This window comes from Pinus tabuliformis, chromosome X (genome assembly GCF_031772625.1).
Source record: "Pinus tabuliformis cultivar Carrire ecotype Pingquan chromosome X, CPIR1, whole genome shotgun sequence".
NCBI classification, from domain to species: Eukaryota; Viridiplantae; Streptophyta; class Pinopsida; order Pinales; family Pinaceae; genus Pinus; species Pinus tabuliformis.
The window spans coordinates 1,290,427,622-1,290,448,286 of record NC_142308.1 but is presented as its reverse complement, the minus strand read 5'-3'; positions in this window follow the sequence as shown (position 1 = coordinate 1,290,448,286).

Genomic DNA, 20,665 nt, shown 5'->3' with positions numbered 1-20,665 from the left:
AGAAACACACACACACAGCCATCTTTTTTACTTTTAAGCAAATTCTAATGTTTAGGGTACATACCTAAGGTCCTACGTTCGAGAAGACCGTTAGGGTGCAAACCCTTCTTGGAGTTCCCTTCTTCTTTCTTTGACCTGCAAGACAAACAAATCAAAGAATACAACAGTACATGTATAGAAGTTTATATATAAATCATCTTTATGCTATAAAGTTAGTTATAAAAAATCTTTAAGTAACCACTTTCATAAGAATTCAACACAAGAATCTCATAAGCATAAAGAAATATTATTCGGGAACAAAGACGTGTTTCTTTATATATAAAGGCAAATAAAGTACATATATCGGAAAGATATCACCTGAACACCTTCAGCAGGCTCCAAGCAAGCTTCCTCCCGGATTCGTTGCAGCCTCCAGCCTCCAACAAGAGCTCCTTCCAAGTCTTACTCAATGATGATGTCAAGGATGAATGATCACCAATACACATGGAAACAAGGGTTTCCTATGCAAAATGGGGGAAGTGCAGAATGCACCAAGGACTTCAGACCTGGTCTAAGGGAAAAATCTCAGCATAATAATCTTGCTCTCCTTTCTCTCTACCCTTGGCCTTCCCTTTGATGTCTTTTTATACCCTCTCCAAAGTAGTTTTTTAGTTAGGAGTTGGTTGGGAACAGTTGGGCCACGGGCACTAACAGGTGATCCAGCAGGTAAACCCGCGATCACCGCCCGAAAAAGAGGAAATTATATTTTTTTTAAGTGTTTTAATAGATACACGCGGGTTGGGTATGACAGACCCGCGTGTACACGCGTTTAACACAGGGCAAAGTCGCGTATAGGGAATAAAACACTGTTTTTTAAATTTTTGGACCAGGTCTGGAAGGAGGGGTTGCCCTAGGCCATAAGTGCAGCATCACAAACCATAAGAGTGAGATTTGGAGCTATAACAATTAATGTTTTCTTAAAATCGTGAGGATATGGATATTGAAGTGAAAAATCATGATTTTGGTTCTATGATTCAATATTTGTGCTCTCTAATTACGAGAAAATACTCCCAATATGTGGTTGAGTTTCATCACAATTATTCTCCTTATTTCCATGATTTCCTTGGCCCTCCATATATGGTTGTGGAAGCCCCTCCAAGAGAATGGTTTGCATGAAATTTAAAGATTTTTGTATCTCTTCCTTGAATTTTTATATTTCTTCCTTGTTTTCATCCACATTTTACTCATTGTTTTATTGATCCTTGTACTTATGACAACTAAATTTCCAACTTGGTTACCTAGTGTTAAGCATTCATGTTTCTTCATGAGTTATGGATGGGATTTCTAGAGCTTTCAGTATTGAATTAACTTTTGAAGCATCCTTTGGAGCCATGTTCATAAATAATGATTATCCTGTGTTTTTTTTTTAATCCAAAATTTCGAATCACCATAAGTAGATATGGAAATGAAAAGTAATGACAATTATAAATTATGTACATTTTAAAACCCTAAATTGTAGATTATTTGGATGAATTACCTTTGTCCTAATATATCAATGAAAATTGATCTCTTCCAAATCTAAAATTTTTATCCATCAATTAGGTTCCACCAAAATTTGAAGAGCTAGGTGAAAGTTTTGGTAGCTTTCCAAGAACTTATTGTTTTTTTTACTCTTCCCAAGAGTGAACTTGCAGACTCTGCCCAATTTTTTAAATATGATTCTAAATTTTTTAGTTATAGTACCTTAGTATGTCTTCCAAATACCTAAACATTACACAGTTCGAAACTTTTATGGGAGAATGTTAGAACAAAGATTCCAAGATTAGTCCTTTGAAAGTGATTTCAAAAGTATCCACAAACCCTAATTCCCACATGGTATATATCCAAAATTGTAGTTAACTAGAGTCTCAAATTTGTATCATTTATATAAAGAGATGTCTCCTTAGTTTCTTAAAAGTTTTAGTTTGAAGTTATTGTGGCGACAACCTCTCATATATATTTGTTGGCAAAAATTTATGGGGTCCTATATTTAATTTGGTTAATTTCATTTATTATTAATAATAATTATTAATAATAATATCCAGTATGGTGTATGAGACCCCCTTGTTTTTGGGACAAAGGACCCACCTCCGCGCAATGATTTGACTGCTAAGTCTACGAAGGCACACATACTCTACCCCCTTCGGTTTTGAACTTGTGACCTCTTAGGAGGAAACACATGCTCTTAACCATTAGGCCCACATTAGTTTACTTTTCTTTGTTTCAACTGTTTTATACTAGATGTGGTGGCCATCACTACACGCTATTTTCTTTTGTTACTGGACAAAGGCAGATAACTGGCGAGCTATGTCCAATAAATCTACAAGATGTAATCAATTATCAAACATTCGAAAACAAATTTCCTCCCGATGAAATCAAGTGTCCATTTTTCAAGTGTCCATTGTTATAGATGAAATCTTATCTGTAAGAAAACAACAGTTAAAGAAATAAATACACATAATTCAAGGAATCAAGTGTCCATTGTTGAGGAAGATTATAACAATTGGCGAAAGACACGGTATAAAAGGGAAATATGGCGGGACTCTTCTCTGGTTTTTTACCTTTATTGAGAATTTTTTAGAGGAAGAGTGATCCTCAGATGTCCGATATAATAGTTATTAAAGAAAAAAAAAGGAAAAAGACTTCTTTGGTGAATTTATTCCTAGTGTATTGATGGTGGTATCATGTTCTTTACGTTATTACCATATCACAAAAAGTTGATCAAGGAGAATATATAAATAATGTTTCAACTATATTGGTTACCATAAAACAATTTCCAAATCCCTATGAGCAGTTGACCAGATGACAGACCAGCTGACAAATTTCATGCCTTAGCTTTTCACTATTTTAGTAAATTTGATTTAGTTTTCTTTACATTATTTTGGTTAATAGTTTCTGATAATTTCAACTTCATTTAATTTCGTTGGTTTCTTATTTCATTTCATGTAGTCTAATGAGGCGGAGGAGTTGTTGAAGAGTTGCTGAGAAAGTTATGGAAATTCGAGTTATATTTAGAGAAAATCGGGTAAGGATTTTTATAAATCCAATTTATAGTTGTTAAATTTCAAAATTTTAGATGTCTTAGATGTTTTTGATGGTGATGAATCCATTTCCACCATTAAAAACATGATTCAAACATTGCCTTTACAAAAAAAATTGAAATTTGTTTAGCCGGAGTCCAGCGACTTTTGGCCGTCCAAGCAATTCCTCCACCTCCTTAGACGACTCCATTTTATTTTAGTTACTTTCTTTTATTTTTTCTTTAACTTAGGTGTACTTGTAGTTTTTTTCTCACTCTAGTTTAGTTTTAATTTTATATTAGAATTAATTTATACTAATATATTTTATTTATTTTGAATTTTTAGATTTAGTTATATCGATATAATATGATTTAATATTTATTTATTTTATTTAATTAAGAATTATTTTTTAGATTTTAGTTTTATAGATTAATTTAATATTAATATAATTTTATTTTATATATACTTTAATATAGTTTTATTTTAGATGATTTATTATTATTATTATTATTAGATTTTAACATAACCGAGATAGATTATTTTAGATTTCAATTTGTATTTTTAGTTTTTAAACTCATATTTGATGGAGTGGATTTTAGGATTGCAAACACATAAAGGATTATTAGTAACATGAAATAAAGGAAGGCAAACAAACTCAAGAAAATTATAAAGGGAACACGAGTACACATGATAGAGGGTGCTACTCCTAGTACTTCAGAGGGGAAATTCTCTAGATATTTTTCTTATTATTTGCACTATTGTAATAGTGAGGAATTTTTGTAGAATTATGAGAGATGAAATTTCTCCACCAATCAATTTTATACTACTATAAAATTTAGGTGTTAGAAGGCATCAAACTATGGTATATGCAAGGGCACTGTATTTAAAGACAATTGATTTCTTTTCATTTCACTATTGCTTCACCATGGAAAATTTATTGTTATTTCTTAATGTTTCTTTAAACCTAGTTTAATTTTGTGTCAATTAGCATACCAATGAACAATAACTAGCACTATTGTTGGTATTTCTAATCTATATGTTGATTATTTCTTTGTTTAAAGTTATTCTTTCATGGCTAAATAGGATCTAATCAGAATTGGCTAGTGGATTAATGGAGATTAGGTTGTAATGAATAATAACTATTTATTTTTCATTTGAAGATTTTTTTTATTTCCTTCATATTGAATAAAATGAACTAATTCTTTTTTCTAATATAAATCTTACACTGAATATGTTTTGCATGATTGCAACTAGGTATATGCTGAGATATTTAAATAACTGTTTGATGAAATCATTTATTACATATTTTGTTAAAGAATTTTTATACTGTCAAATTAAATTCATGACTTACAAATACATTTTAATACTATATCCTATTGCAAGATTTCCCCCTTCTTATTTGATACTTTTCTCTTGATTGGGAGTAAGGATATCCTTTTTCGTCGTTAAGATAGGTTTTCCACTTTTTTTACTTGCATGGTAGATTAGAATTGCATCTACATTTGAATTTCCTTTTCCTTTCCTTAAAGTACTCTTTCATAGAAGAAAACACCATTTGTGGCTTGGTTGAGCCCACTTGTCAACCATGGTCCATGTCTTATGTGAAATCGATATTCAATATCTATAGAGGTCCTAACTAGAGTTATACGTGTTGCACATAATTAGTTTAGGGTAGCATAACCTTAAGTTAGCCTTAGGTGTGGCTTTGGTGAACCATTAAATCAACTTGAGCACTGCTTTCTTGCATGTGCACTACACAAAGATAAGAGCAATTTTCTCTTCTTGGTGATTATAAATTAGATACATCAGAAGTCAGTAGGAAGATGAGGGGGTAATTAGACCTAATAGAACCAATGAGAACCACTATACCAAACGGAAAAGAGTCTAATTTGGGGTTTTGAATAGGTAGTCTTCCTAAATATTGATGAGGTCATTTTTTCTATCAACAAACGTTTCTACAAAAAAACGAGTCATAGTGAAATTTCCAGAATCCCTTGTTTGAAACCAATTTTAGGACTATTTACAAAGGCTAAGTTCCATATCGTGTATCTCCAAAGTTATAGAGAACTAGAATATGAATTTTTTATAAGATGTACCTATATATCTTTGCTTCACTTTCTCAAAATTTAATGGTTTGAAGTTTCCCAAATAATTTTTTATAAAAAAAATTCGAAGATTACCTCTTTGAAACTAACTTGAGAACCACTCACAACCCTAACTTCCACATGGCATATCTTGAAAATAACTAGGCTAAATATGAAATTTTTATTAGATATTCCTTAATATGTCTTCTAACTATGCTCAAAATTTCACCATCTCAAACTTCCAGAAAAGTTATTGCAAAAATTTCAATATAACATTTTTATGAAGAAAAACCATAGGTTCATATGCTTTGATATTGATTTTTTTGAACAAGGTGCCTTAAAAATCATAAGAAACAAATAATTACAATGTACTTCAACAGGGGAAACCTCCTTTTCGAATGAATACAATGTATGCAGATAATATTTGATGATCCTAAGACTATGCCTCCTTGGTATGTGTGTGTGTTTTTATGTAAGAGCCAACATGTATAACTATAATGAACAAGTAGAATGAAATGTTATGATCAATGTTAGAATAAAAAGATATAAATGTTATAAGTCAATATTTAGACCTTAATTACAATTTTGAAGATTAACATGAGAATTGTTTAGGATTTATGAAATAATAAAAGAACATATATTTATATAATAGATATAAACACCATTGCTAAACTATCTAAGAGTTGACTTTTATTAAATTAAAACTATATAATAAATTCAAAATAATAACCATCATTAAATGACACCAGCCAAAAACAAATGAGAGATACAAAACTTCATCACATTAGCAATGCATTTTTGTGGGTTTATGTGGAAATTATCATGGATAAAATATCTTATTATCACTTTGTAAAGGACGGATAAGAAGTTTGATGGTATGGATAAATGTAAGGAGTTCTTTTGTATGCACCTACATACTTTGTGACATGTTTACCCATGTGTATTAACTAGACAATGAGAATGTTTTCATTGGGTTGTTGCAATAATGAATTATTGAAAGGGGGTGAATTAGTAATTAGTGAGATTTTAAAACTTTTAGCTCAATTATTTACACTCTTTAACTCTTTCCAATTACTATGTGATCATTCTTAATACACTATACATACAAAAATGTAAACCATTCAAATGAGGACACAATCTATCAATTTGAGCAATAGACACATATCGTGTTGGAAACAATGATAATATTGAGAGAGGGATGAATCAATATTAAGGTAGATTTTAAACATTTTATGCCTATTTACTCTTATTATTCAAACTTGAAAACCCTCCATATAATGCACAGCAACATGTAATATGGAAGCAACATCAAATCACAATACAAGCATATACACCATGAGCATCATACACTTGAGACACAAGGTTTTACGTGGAAACCATTTCGGGAAAAAAACACCAAAGATTGTTGTTGTTATTGATGTAAATAAGAGCTCCTACTTTATTACATCAATCTGTTTTGGGAGAACCCATCCATAGCAACCACCAACGCCCTTTGATTGTTTTCTAGCACCGAATACGAGGAATCACAAACTCCCTCTTTTTTAAGACACCTATCCAGCTTACTAGAAGCAGCATGTGAAGCACCGACGTCGAGGATTTTTTGCAAGCACCAACTTGCAACTCTTTGGAATTTTGTAAGCTAACTTGCAGAAGGCACCAACCCCAAGATTTCTCAAGCACCCACTAGAGATGGAAGCACCAACTTGCTCTAAGCAAGCATCAACCCACTCAAATAGGAACTTTATGTTCTCTATAATTTGGGAGCCGCTCTGCTTGATATAAGCTTTGTTCTCTCTGCTCACTCTATAGCAACCCCTTGATATACTCAACAAAAATAACTCATTGTAGTCCTCATAGCTATCTTCTCTTCTCTTCATGAGCAATCACTCATCTCTCGACCTTCTTTCTTTGGATAGGCACCTTCGACCTTTCTCGTAACATAAGAAACTTTCGCCTTTACTCACAGTGCATAAGCAACTTCTGCCTTACACACAACACTAAAAAAAATTCAGACTTACTCCAAGAAAAGCATCCAACTTTGGCCTTTGTCACACATCACAAATCTTGGGGTCTCTTACCTCTGCGTAGGCACTCTTGGACTTTCTATGCAGAAAATGATCTCTCTAAACCTTACACAGCAGTGCACTTACATAGATCTTTTCCACTTAGCTCTCTAGAAACAATGTTTCTTCCCCCACATTTCTCATCTGAGCTCCTTTGTTTTGTTCCTCTACTTCCCCCCCAATCAATGCTACCACACTATCTTGTACTCACACTACACGAGTTTACCTTGGCATGGCTATTCATTCTATTGTTGTGTCTGACTTGGTTTCTTCCACTACGGTCACTTGACTATTTCTCCATACTAAGAATGGATTCTCAGTCCACCTACATACTCCAACTAGGAATATTCCTCTCTATGAACAACACTCCTCTCGCTACGGCTCTCTATGCTTATTTCATGGTTTTGCATGACATGGTTGTACTTCGGCGTGGCTTCTATATGGACCATTCTCCTTGTCTCCTTGTCTCAAGAGTTTTCTACTGATCTTTGACAATCGCCTTTTATTCCAGTGACCAACTCCTCTATGGTCATTTACTCGTCAACTGCTGACTCATCCAACCTTCAATACTCCTATGTGCTGCTATATTCGAGCTTTTACACCATAGTGTAATTTCGGAACCCAAACATCTTGTAACTCTATTAACAAGAGGTAACACTATTAAAATATTTTGATTGACCTTTAGCCCCTATTTCTTAACCCCTTATCACATCTCCACAATAGGACCTCTCCCTATGACCATTAGTATAACACTTAGGTGCTATGTCCTTTAACATCATGTCAGAGGCCTTTCTCCTCGTGTTATTGTTGTGCGCGGTTGGTTTTCTGAGCTCCATGACGAAGTGCCAATAACATCGAGAGATTCACATATCGTAACTTTCTCCAAAATTCATTTAAAGCAGAGTTTCAAAATCTCAAACCTTTGATATGCTCCATATAATTTAGGTGCTAATCCTCACTCTATGCCCTTTTCTCAATTAGTTTCCTTGATAAAGTGGCAACGCATTAGAGCCCCTTACATCAAAACTCTTTAATAACCAACTCTCATAAAGTTCCAATATCTTAAATCCTCTCATTTCCAACTTTCGATATGATGTCACAGCTACCACATGGAACCTCATGAATGGTGACACGTGTCACCCATATTTTCCACCTTAGGCCCCCTCACAATGCAAAAACTTCCTGCCACATGTAATTTCATACTGCCACATCATGCTGACGTTAATTGCCACTATACCTTATTGAAGCCAATCAGATCCTGCAAGGTATCCCCATCGTAGCCAACTACACACTGCCATCTGTCCTTATCGAGACCAATCATATGCCACCATGTGTCCTGCTAGAGGAGAGAGAAAAGGGCCAGACGACCTTTGGTTTTGTGATAAAATCCTTTGTTAATTCTTTATCGACATCCCTGACAGCTTTTGCACTATCGGTGCTTCACTCATATGGAAAATTTTGAAAGGGTTCACATGAAGAAGCTATTATTTTCTGATTGTCGATATGCTTGATGCTCCGATGTGCTATCTTGGATATGTGTGATGCTCTGATATGAAATCGCTGATATGCGCCATGTCGTTGGACCTCCAATTGTCAATACACCATTGTGCCTATCTCCAATTGCCAATACACCAATGTTTTGATCTTTAATTGACGATACACCAATTTGAAGATCTATGTTCTTCCGATCTCCAATATGTTGGAGTGTCGATCTCCGATATGTCGATATTCCTTCCTACCTATGGCTTCAAATTCCTGAACTTCACCAGGCCATAAATTTTGAACCAGGAATCCATTTATGGACTTCCATATAGCATTGGAAATCTCTTCTAGACCACCTTCCAATGGAGAGGGTCTAATGTAGTCTTTGAGCCCATCTGCTACCTCTAAGACGTCTTGAATATCTCTGACATAATTATTCTCCTTGAATCTCTTGACAGCTAGAATCACAACCACTAAGGTGATCTATTGCATAAATTCTACAGCTACCATGGAATTCATCCTGGTCCATCCCTGTAATCATTAGTTTAAGGCTTCTCCAATAAGCCTTCTATTGTGATTATTCTCTATGTGAAGCCTGTAATTACCATGGGATTCCATCCTTACCAATACATTAGTCATGAATTTATAGATTCTTAAGTAAGCCCACTACTATGATGATTTTCAATAAGGAGCTTGCAGCTACCATGAACTTCAATCTGGCTCATCATTGTAATCATAATTTTATGGATTTTCCATTAACCCTATTGCTATGATGATTCTCTATTTAAAGCTTGTAGCTATCATAGGAATCCTTCTAAGCCATGAAAAACCATGGGATTCTTCCTCAGCCGTCACTGTCGACATTTGATGTGAAAAGCATCCAAGTGAGTATGGTTGACGTAAATGCCAACACTCTTACCAATAGTTAGGAAATTCCCACTTCCCAAAACATCTCCGTAGCATGATTTTTTCCATCAATGCCAAAATACTTGTAGATCCCTTCACTAGGTCACTGCCCATTGAGATAATGCTAATGGTCCAATAATATCCCCCTCTGGAATTGATGGAAACACTCCATCCTTATCTTCAGGTGATGGACAAACCTTATGCTTCTTCCTCATATCTCATTCCATGAGACACCATTGGCATGCTTTCTTCTGCACAGGCCATCACAACTTTCTCACAAATTCTCTTCCCCTTTGACATCAATGGCAAGGGGTTGCAACCTTCCTTTCTCTCCCCATGCAATCACTTGGCTGTGAAGAGTAAAGTCTAGTTATTGAGATGTGAATTCAGTGTCATGAAAATCTCTACCAATGTTGTTGCTACTCCATAAACTGGACATATTCTATATGGTCCCCATGAACATACACTACCTTTGCTTTGAATGCCTCCAGTTTTGGACACCTTATGGCTGTCGGTTGAGAACTCTCTACACTAATGCATCATTTGTAACAATTTAATATTGATACCAATTATATTGCTCATGGTATTCTTGCTGCTACAAATACTAATTAATGATGATGCATTTCTTCTTGGACTACATTATTTCTGTTGCTTCCGACATTGTGCTTACCTTATTTCAGCACCTCCACTTCTCCCCTTGAGATCATCTCTTTACAATTTGGACTACTTCTTGTACCAATTTCACCAAAATGTACTAGGCAAACTCTAAAATTTATTTTCTAAAAACAAAATGTTCATTTGCACACAAGGTTACTCAACATAACCCCAATACACCTAATTGACATAGCGATTACAATTCAAGGTTAAGGGACATTAAAAGCCGCACCAATTATGTTTCATGAACACAAGGCAACTATGCATGATCAAACTTACAACTTGAATGAAATAACAGTATTTTACCAAATATGCAAACCTTTCATTTTCTGAGAAATCTTGATTTATGAGGCTCCCCATTGTTTGTTGTTATTCCTTATCAAAGCAGCTCAAACTGAGGAAATCCTCCTTGATCTCCTACAACATCTTTCTTGCCTCTGCATGGGGACTAGTTCAGTGGACCTAACTTGATCGTGAGCTTCCTATCATTCCACACTTCTACTAAAACCCATCTTCTTCTTCTTCCCACAAATACGATATTGTTGTCTACTCTTCATGCTCATTGCACTCCTCATTTTCAATGCTGATATATTCAAAATAAACTAATTTATTCTCGTAATCAGAAAGAAAACACAACCATACCTCCATCAATCAAATACACCTTTTGATTCATTCTTCTTGGCTTCCCGCATCTGACTTATTCAGCCTCCCTTGAGTCCCTTCTCTTCTTTCCCTGAGAGAAACAAAGGTTCTATCCCCCCTGAGACAACCATCCTCCTTCTTCTTCCATACCTTCAATGATCAAGTGCTAATAGAAGGATTTCTCTCTAGATTCTTCTTTGCCCCTATTTGGGCTTCTTCTCGACTGCCCATGGGTAGAAGAAACTTCTCTTTTAAGTCTTGTTTCTCCACCCAAATCCAATTGGAGCCTTTATATCTTACACAACGGTCCCTCACATGGGTAAGAGGTTCATTCTTCTTATGTATACCTCCTATTTTCATCTTACCCTTTTGACATAGAATGTTGAAGACAAACTTGTATTTCTCAACTCCATTTTTTGTGCTTGTCTTTAAGTTCCGAGCTTCTATATTCACATGCATACGTTGAGAAGCATTCCATTTCTTATCATTTCTGTAGCTAACTCTCTTGTGCCTGAGATTTCCATAGTTGTAGCATTCAACGTGGTTTAATACCGGGGCATAGGAGTTACCTTCCTGGACAACATTCTTACCAAAACTGCTATCATGGACAACATTCTTTCTTCTATCCTTTTTTTGAATCCTTGGGTTTCCGCTACCCACCACACTTTATTTCCTTGCATTCCATCTACAATCTATCGATTTATGCCCAAAATTATTGCAAGAAAAACAATATCCATGAAAAGGGTTTTGATGAAAGAGGTTACGTTTTCTTTGTAGGATTTTTTCTTGAGTAGGAAAGGAACTCTGGTGTCTCTTCACGTGCCTTCTATGACATCTTGCATTGCTATCATGCACTCTTTCTTGTAGTTTCCTTGACCTATTCTATTCCACTACCTACTCCTGCTTCTTAGCCTTTAGATGAACTATCGGCTGCTACTTCTTATCATTTCTTTGATGCCATTTCTTCTCTCGTCGGTGCTTCTTTCCATGTTGCTACTACTATCCAAAAACCATTCTTTCTTTGTTTTTGTTGGAATCTTGAACTCCTATTACATGGGAAGTTTACCCTTCAACCTTTGCCTTATTGGAGCTAGGTTCTTCTTTGAGACCCAAACTAGTCTTTCTGTCCTCAATATTCTCATATGGAGACAACTCTATTTTTTAATTTTCTAAGTCATGTCTCAATGAGAATAATTGATTCTGTAGTCTCCCAGAGTAAGCTTCCTTCTCACCCAGCTAATTGGTTATCTTTCCATTCTGCCTACTAGCATCTTCTTGTTGATCATTTAGATCAACAAATGTTTCTCCCAACCTTTCATTCTCAATCTCATAAATTTTGAATTGCTCCTCTTTCTTGATATTTTCCTCTGATATGTACTTGATCTCATTTAGAGTAGATATGAGCCTCTTCCTAAAAAATATCCTTTCATTTAGATCATTTTCTTCGCTATCAGAGGTGGTTGCTGAGTTACCGTGGAGATCTAAGGCCATCTATGTGTCCATGGAGTCTTCCACAGGTGTAACGGTTATCCGTTCATCAACACTACCGAGTGTATTCTCATTTACTCCTATGGAGGAGAACACTGAGAATCTCTCTTCTTCCTATGAGGATTCCTCATTTTCTATTTCTACTAAGGTGGTTCTAACTTCATTACAATTACTAGATGCATAGAAATCTCTCTATTTAAGTGATGCACATGTACATATATAATGAGAAACCTATCTCCTTGCACTTATCACACAACAATAGCTTACCTTCTAAGTAGTGAGATATCCCTTCCAAGACTTCTTCATCACCACCCTGATTATGATGAGCAATAAATTCTCCATGTTATGGTTAATTTCCAGAGAAGCATGGGTCATCAGCCTCCTCTTAATCCATATGGTTATCTTAACCATACATATATTGTAGTCTATCGAGCGCTTCTGTTAGTGACACACAATCTCTCACTTTATCCACATCCATCTTACATAGCCCTCTCGTGAGGACTCCTTGGCTTTTACATTCTCCTCATTCTTTTCTCTATAATATATGGAGAAACACATATCAGCATCCACAGACATCAAATAGGTTTCCATTGTAACCTGCGATATTTCATACCAGAGCTCATGACCTCATATCTATAAAAATGCAATTTTTTCTGCTGTTAGCCAAGGTCGATTATCCATTGTTTCCCTTTGATCTACCTTCTAGTGATTAATCTATTCCTGAAGGAACATGGATTTGATGCGAATTGTTGGAAACAATGATAATACTGAGAGGGGGCTAAATCAATATTAAGGCTAATTTTAAATTTTTTATGGCTATTTACTTTTCTTATTCAAACATTGAAACCCTCCATATAATGAGAAGCAACATGTAATATGGCATCAACATGAAATCAACATATAAGAATATAAACCATGAGCATCAGACACATGAGACACAAGGTTTTATGTGGAAACGCTTTCAAGAAAAAACCACCAAATATTGTTGTTGTTATTGATGTCAATAAGAGAGCCTACTCTATTAAATCAATCTGTTTTGTGAGCACCCACCCATAGGAAGAACCAACTCCCTTAAATTGTTTGATAACACTGAATAGAAGGAAGCACTAGCTACATATTTTTGTAGACATGTGTCCAGATTACCAAAAGCACCATGTGAGGCACTGACCTCATGGACTTTTTCCAAGCACCAACTTCTATCTCGTTGGATTTTTACAAGCCAACTTATAAGGGGCACCAACTGCTAAGCTTTCTCAATCACACACTAGAGATGGAAGCACTAACTTCTTGTATGCAGGCACCAATCCACACTCAAATAAGAATTGTATGTTTTTTATAATTTGGTAGGAACACTTCTTGATATTAGCTTTGTTCTCTCTAGTCACATTGTCACTCTACAAAAACCCACTGATTTGCTTGTAGGTTTGAACCCTGTACAGAAATTACCTGCATACAAATTCTAAAACACAGAAAATAAACAATGTGAGAGCATAACACATAAAACACATATACACAGAGTTTTTCCCCTAGATCCCAAAACTGGGACTACTAGCTTGATTTTTCATTATGTTCCTTTTAATGTTACAATAAATATTTATACATTCTGAAGGATCCAATACCATGGACCAAAAATCATCGCGTCCAAAACCATGTGCGGAAATCATGCTCAAAACCATAGGTAGGTCCACCCAACCTAACATAGGGTCCAAAAAAAAAATTTTTTGGGGCACTGCCCCAGACCCCATAGAGTGGGGTTACCTGCACCTCTCAAACCCCCTTTGATCCCCCCCACTAGCAATTGATGCAATGAAGGGGCAGCTCTACCACCCTTCTAACCCCTCGATTAACTACGTGGGCTAGTCGTGGAACAAATATAACACAACCCAATGTTCTCCCACTTGCTGTTTTCTTCCACATGAGGCCACAAGAGAGCTTAGTCATTTATCCAGCCCTACAATGCTCATGGTTTCTCTACACCAAGATAACTTCTCATAGCTCACAGATTTTGTTAATGCATCTGCAGTATTCTTCAAAGTGTCTAGCTTTACCAACAACACCTTTTTGTCTTCTATCATATCCCTCACAAAGTGATACTAAACATCAATGTGCTTTGTCTTTGAATGATATGTAGGGTTCTTTGCCAAGAAACTTTCCATTTGGCTATCACAGTCTATCCTTATAGATCCCTGTACTAACCCCATACTTGAACACAATCTCTGCAACCAAATTGCTTCCTTCCGTGGATGAGTGGCTGCCATGTATTTTGCCTCTATAGTTGATAGTGCCACTATAGATTGTTTCTTACTCATCCAATTGACTACACCTCCAAATAGGTTAAATGCATACCCACTTGTAGATATTCTCTGATCTAGATCTCCAGCCCAGTCTGCATCAACAAAGCCACGGATATCGAACACTCTATCCAATCCTGGTCTTCCTCGGTAGCACAAACCATAATCACTAGTGCCACACAAATACCTAGAAACTCGCTTCACTACTATCCAGTGCTCCTTCCCTGGTTTTGACATAAACTTGCTCAATACTCTCACTACATGTGCAATGTATAGTCTAGTATAGACCATCGCATACATTAGGCTACCGACTGCACTTGCATATGGAACATGGGACATGTCCTCTTCCTCTTCTTATGTCTTGGGACACTGTTCATTAGATAACTTTACACCTACAAGAATAGGAACCTTCACTGGTTTACTATCCTGCATATTAAACCTCTGTAATATTGTCTCGACATAATTCCTATGGTTTAACCATAACTTCCTCTTTGTCTGATCTCTTTTAATTTCCATGCCCAAAATATAGTTTGCAGCACCAAGATGTTTCATGTTGAATTTGGAGGACAAATGGGTCTTCAAATACTCGATAATTTCTTTCTTCATTTCCAACTAGCAACATCTCATCCACTTACAAGACTAGATAAATAATACGGTCACCAATTAATTTAAAATATACACAGTGATATGCTTTTCTTCTGGTGAAGCCAAGTCCCTGTATAAATGTATCAAATTTCTGATACCACATCCTTGGTGACTATTTTAACCCATACTGAGACTTCTTTAACTTGCATACCTGTTATTTCTTACCCTTCACTACAAAGCCTTCAAGTTGCTCCATGTATATTTCCTCTTCCATTTCCCCATGACGAAATGTTGCCTTCACATCCATCTATTCTACCTCAAAATCAAAAGTAGCAGCAATAGATAAAATTAATCTAATAAAAGTTACCTTTGCATCAGGAGAAAAAGTATCACCAAAATCAATTCCTGGCACATGGGAATAACCTTTTTCTACCAACCGAGCTTTGTATTTCTCTACCTTTCCTTCTACATTTGTCTTCTTCTTGAACACCCACTTGCATCCAATGGGTTTCCTTCCAGCTGGCAACTCCACCAGATCCCATGCGTCATTTTTGTGCAAAGATGTCATTTCATCAACCATGGTCTCTTTCCAGAGTTTTCCATCCTCTGAATCTATTGCTTCCTTCACAGTTCTAGGATCATCATTAGTAATAGATAAAGAAAAATTTGAACAGAAAGCAAATGGACTATACCTTTCTAGATTCCTTTTTTCTCAAACCGATCTTCTCACACCCAAAGTTTGTGTCTCTTCATCTTCTGATTCCTTCTTCGTTGTAGAGTCTGATTCTTCCTCCTTAAGCTCAAACTCTATCTTCTCAGGTTCCTTTGGTTGGACTTCATGTTTAATAACATCTTTTACCTCTATGAACACCACATCTCAGTTGTACACAACCTTCCTTGTTACTGGGTTCCAAAGCTTATAACCCTTTAAACCATCCTTATACCCAATAAAGATGCACTTCTTAGATTTACTATCAAACTTGGTTCGTTTCTCCTCTGGAACATGTACAGATGCATCACATCCAAATACCTTCAGATGTGAAAGAGAGGGTTTCTTATGAGTCCATACCTCTTGTGGAGTCTTATCCTCCAACACTGATGAACGTGATCTTTTGACCAGGTAGCATGCTCTCTCCACTGCCTCTACCCAGAATTCCTATCCTAACCTAGCACCACTGATCATGCTTCTTTCCCTTTCCATCAATGTCTTTTTCATCCTTTCTGCAACTCCATTTTGCTCAAGTGTTTATGGAGTAGTCTTTTGTTGTGCTATATCACACTTCTTACAGAATTCTTCAAATTCCTCGTTGCAAAACTTTCCACCGTTATCTGTTCTCAACACCTTTATCTTATTCTCTGTCTGGTTTTTCACCAGAGCCTTAAATTATTTAAACCTATCAAAGACTTGAGATTTCTTCTTAAGGAAATATATCCATGTATTCCTCGATAAGTAAATGATACATAGTACATAGACTTACCCAGTGATGGAACCTTCACAGGTCCACGCACATCACTGTTCACAAGTTCTAATACATGTTTCACCCTCTTACCACCAGAGGGGAAACTCACCTAATTTTGCTTCCCATATACACAATTTTAACAGAAATAAAAAACCAGAGAGCTATTACTCATACCTTCTACCATACCTTTACCATGAAGTATTCAAAGGCCCTTCTCTCCAATATGTCCAAGCCTTTGATGCCACAACATGGTCTTCTCTCCAGAGACCACTATATTTTCTGCTCCTCTTTCAGGAACCACAGAACTGTTGCACCAATCAACAACTCTGCTACATTGCAACTTGTACAGAGTTCCAATCCAAACTCCCAGCATTAATACCAGTGCTCCCCAAACCATTTTGTAGGTATCCTTCTCAAACATTGTTTTTACACATGCATCATCCACCTTTCTTATGCAAATACGATTTCTAGCCAATGGAGGAATATGCAAAACACCCGAAAGTGTTCTAACCCTTCCACCTAGCAACTTCAACTTTACTTTTCCACAACCAACGATTCTAGCCTTCCTGTCATCCCCTAAGAAGAAATCACCACCATCATATTTTTCATACTTGTAGAACCAATCTATATGGGGAGTGAAGTGAAAGGATGCACCTGAGGCAATCAACCATGCTTCATGATCTACATGTGTACTTGAAAAAGTAAAGTACACATCCCAACCTTCATTTGAGGTGGTTTTCACCTCTGCAGAAGGAGCATCATCAGATCCCTTTCCTTTGTCAGGAGCTTTAGATTTACAATGCCTTTTGTAATGCCCTTCTCTTTTGCATTCCAGCACGCCACCTTTACAGGTTTTCCTGGAGATTTAGATCTCCCACTTGATGACTTATTTTTGTTTCTGTTTTGGGACCGTCCTCGTATAGATAAGGAATCACCATTCTGCCTCTCCATATTTTTCTATGTCATCTCCTCTATTAGCAAGGATGAGACTATTTCATCAAACTGCAAGGTAGTTTCATTGCTACCTATTGCAATAACCAGACTATGCCACGAATTTGGTAGAGAACACAACAACTGATGCACTAATATCCATCTGAAATTTTAATAGCAACATATAATAACTGACTTACCACAGTATTAAATGCATTCATATTTTTTATCACTAAGTCTCCAGCTTTCATCCTCAGGTTATACAACTTTTTTCGTAGGAACAGTTTATTCACCAGAGACTTAGGTTGGTATAAATTCCCTAACTTGTCCCATAAAGACTTCACCGTAGCTTCCCCTGATACATTCAGAAATATTGAATCTGAGACACACAATTGTATTCTGTTCTTTGCCTTCTGATCCAACTTCTTCCATTCTTCATCAGGCACTACCATTGGTTTAGTACCTAGATCTACCACAATCCACTAGTCTTTCTCCACCAACAGATCCTCCATCTTCAGTTTCCACAACTCAAAACATTAACCATTAAATTTCTCTATCTCTATCCTTCCAATACTTGCCATCTTCTTTCACCATCAGAATTGATCTCGCAGATCTCCCATTGAACAGGGTCTACCACAGGCCCGAACAAAACCCCTCAGCAACAAAGATGTCCCCTTGAAGCCAAAACAGCTCTGATACCAAATGTAGGTTTTAACCCTGTACAGAAATTACTTGCATACAAATTCTAAAACATAGAAAATAAACAATGTGAGAGCATAACACATAAGACACATATACACAGAGATTTTCCCTTGGATCCCAAATCTGGGACTACCAGCTTGATTTTTCATTATGTTCCTTTCAATGTTACAATACATATGTATACATGTTAAAGCATCCAATACCATGGACCCAAAACCATCGCGTGGGGTTACCTTCACCCCTCAAACCCCTTGTGATCCCCCCCGCTACACAATCGGTGCAACAAAGGGTAGGCTCTGCCCCCCTTCCAACCTCTCGATTAACTACGTGGGCTAGTCGTGGAAAGAATATAACACAACCCAACACTGCTCAACAACAGTCACTCATCATAGTCCTCGAAGCCATGTTCTCTTCTCTTCATGATAATTCACTCATCTCTTGATATTTTTCTCTCCAAGGCACACACACATCTCTCATCCTTCCTTCTCCACACAAGCACCTTCATCCTTCCTCACAACACAAGAAACTTTCACCTTTACTCAAAGCATACATGCAACTTCTTCCTTACAGACATCACATAGGCAACTTCATCCTTGCTCACAGTAGCATAGGCAACTTCGACCTTTCTAACACAATGCAACTCTGAGTTTCTCTTACCTATGCATAGGCACTCTTGGCCTTTCTCTGCAGAACATGCTCTCTCTTGGCCTTACATAACATTTCACTTACACAAAGATTTGCAACTTAACTCTCTAGCAACAATGGTTCTTCCCCCACATTTCTCATATGAGCTCCTGGGTTTTGTTCCTCTAGTTCCCCCCAAATTGATGTTGCCACATTGTCTTATACTCACACTGCATGAGTGTACCCTTGGCAGGGCCCTTTCTTCTAATGTTGTGTCTGACTTGTTTGCTGTCACTGCATTAAACAAGAGAATGATCACTTGACTCTTTCTCCATGCTAAAAATTAATTCTCAGTCCACCTACATAATATAACCAGCCCAAGTCCTCTCTTTGAAGAACACTCCTTTCACTGAGGTTCCCCATCGTTATTTATGGTTTGCATGGCATGTTTGTACTTCATAATGACTTCTTTGTGGACCACTGTCCTTGTTTCCTTGTCTGATAGTTTTCTGCTCATCTTTGACAGTCGCTATTTATTCCAGCAACCAACTCCTCTGCGCTAATTTACTCTTCAGTTTCCAACTCGTCCAACCTTCAATACTCGTATGTGCTTATATATTAGAGATTTTACACCATTGTGAAATTTCAAAGCCCACACATCTCATAACTCTATGATAGAGGGAATTACTCCCCAAGGTTTTTTGGGTTGAAACCCTAGCAGACTGAAAGTTATCTATTCAAAGAAACATACATTCATACAGCCATTATGTTATAGTAAGCAAATTCTATGATAAGGGTACGTACCTTTGGTCCTACGTTTGAGAAGGCCTTTAGGGTCCAAACCCTTCTTGGAGTTCCCTTCTTCTCTTTTGTCCTACAAAACAACCAATTCAAAGAACACAACAGTACATGGACAAAACTTATAAAGAAACCATCTTCATGTTATAAAGAAAGGTAGTTAGTTATGAAATCCAGACAACCATTTACATATGAATTCTAAACATGACTATCATTAACATAAAGAAGATTCATTTCGGGAACCAAGACATGTGTTTCTTTTATTATAGACAAATAAAGTACATAAAAAGGAATATGTTCACTTGAATCACCTTCAGCAGGCTCCAAGCAAAGCTTCCTTCCGGATCCGTTCCAGCCTCAAGCCTCTAACAAAACTCCTTCCATGCGTCTCTCCACGATGTCATAAATGGTGGATGAACATCAACACACAAGGAAACAAAGGTTTCCTGTACAAAATGGGGGAAGTGCAGAAGGCACAAGGGACTTCAGACCTGGTCAAGGGAAAAATATCAGCATAATAACCTTTCTCTCTACTCTCGCCTCCCTTAGACCTTCCCTTTGAGGTCTTTTTATACCATTTCCAAAGTAGTTTTTTAGTTAGGAGTTGGTTGGGAACAGTTGGGCCACGGGAAATAATAGGTGATCAGTAGGTAAAACCCGCGATCTCCGCTCGAAAATGAGGAGTTTTATATTTTTTTTAAGTGTTTTAATACATATACGTGGGTTGGCTATACACATACCTGCGTATACACACGTTTAACTCAGGGCAATGTCGCGTATAAGGGATAAAACATTGTTTTATAAATTTTATGACCAGGTCTGGAAGGAGGGGTTGGCCTAGGCCATGAGTACAGCATCACAAACCATAAGAGTGAGATTTGGAGCTATAACACTCTATTAAGAAGATGTTATGATATT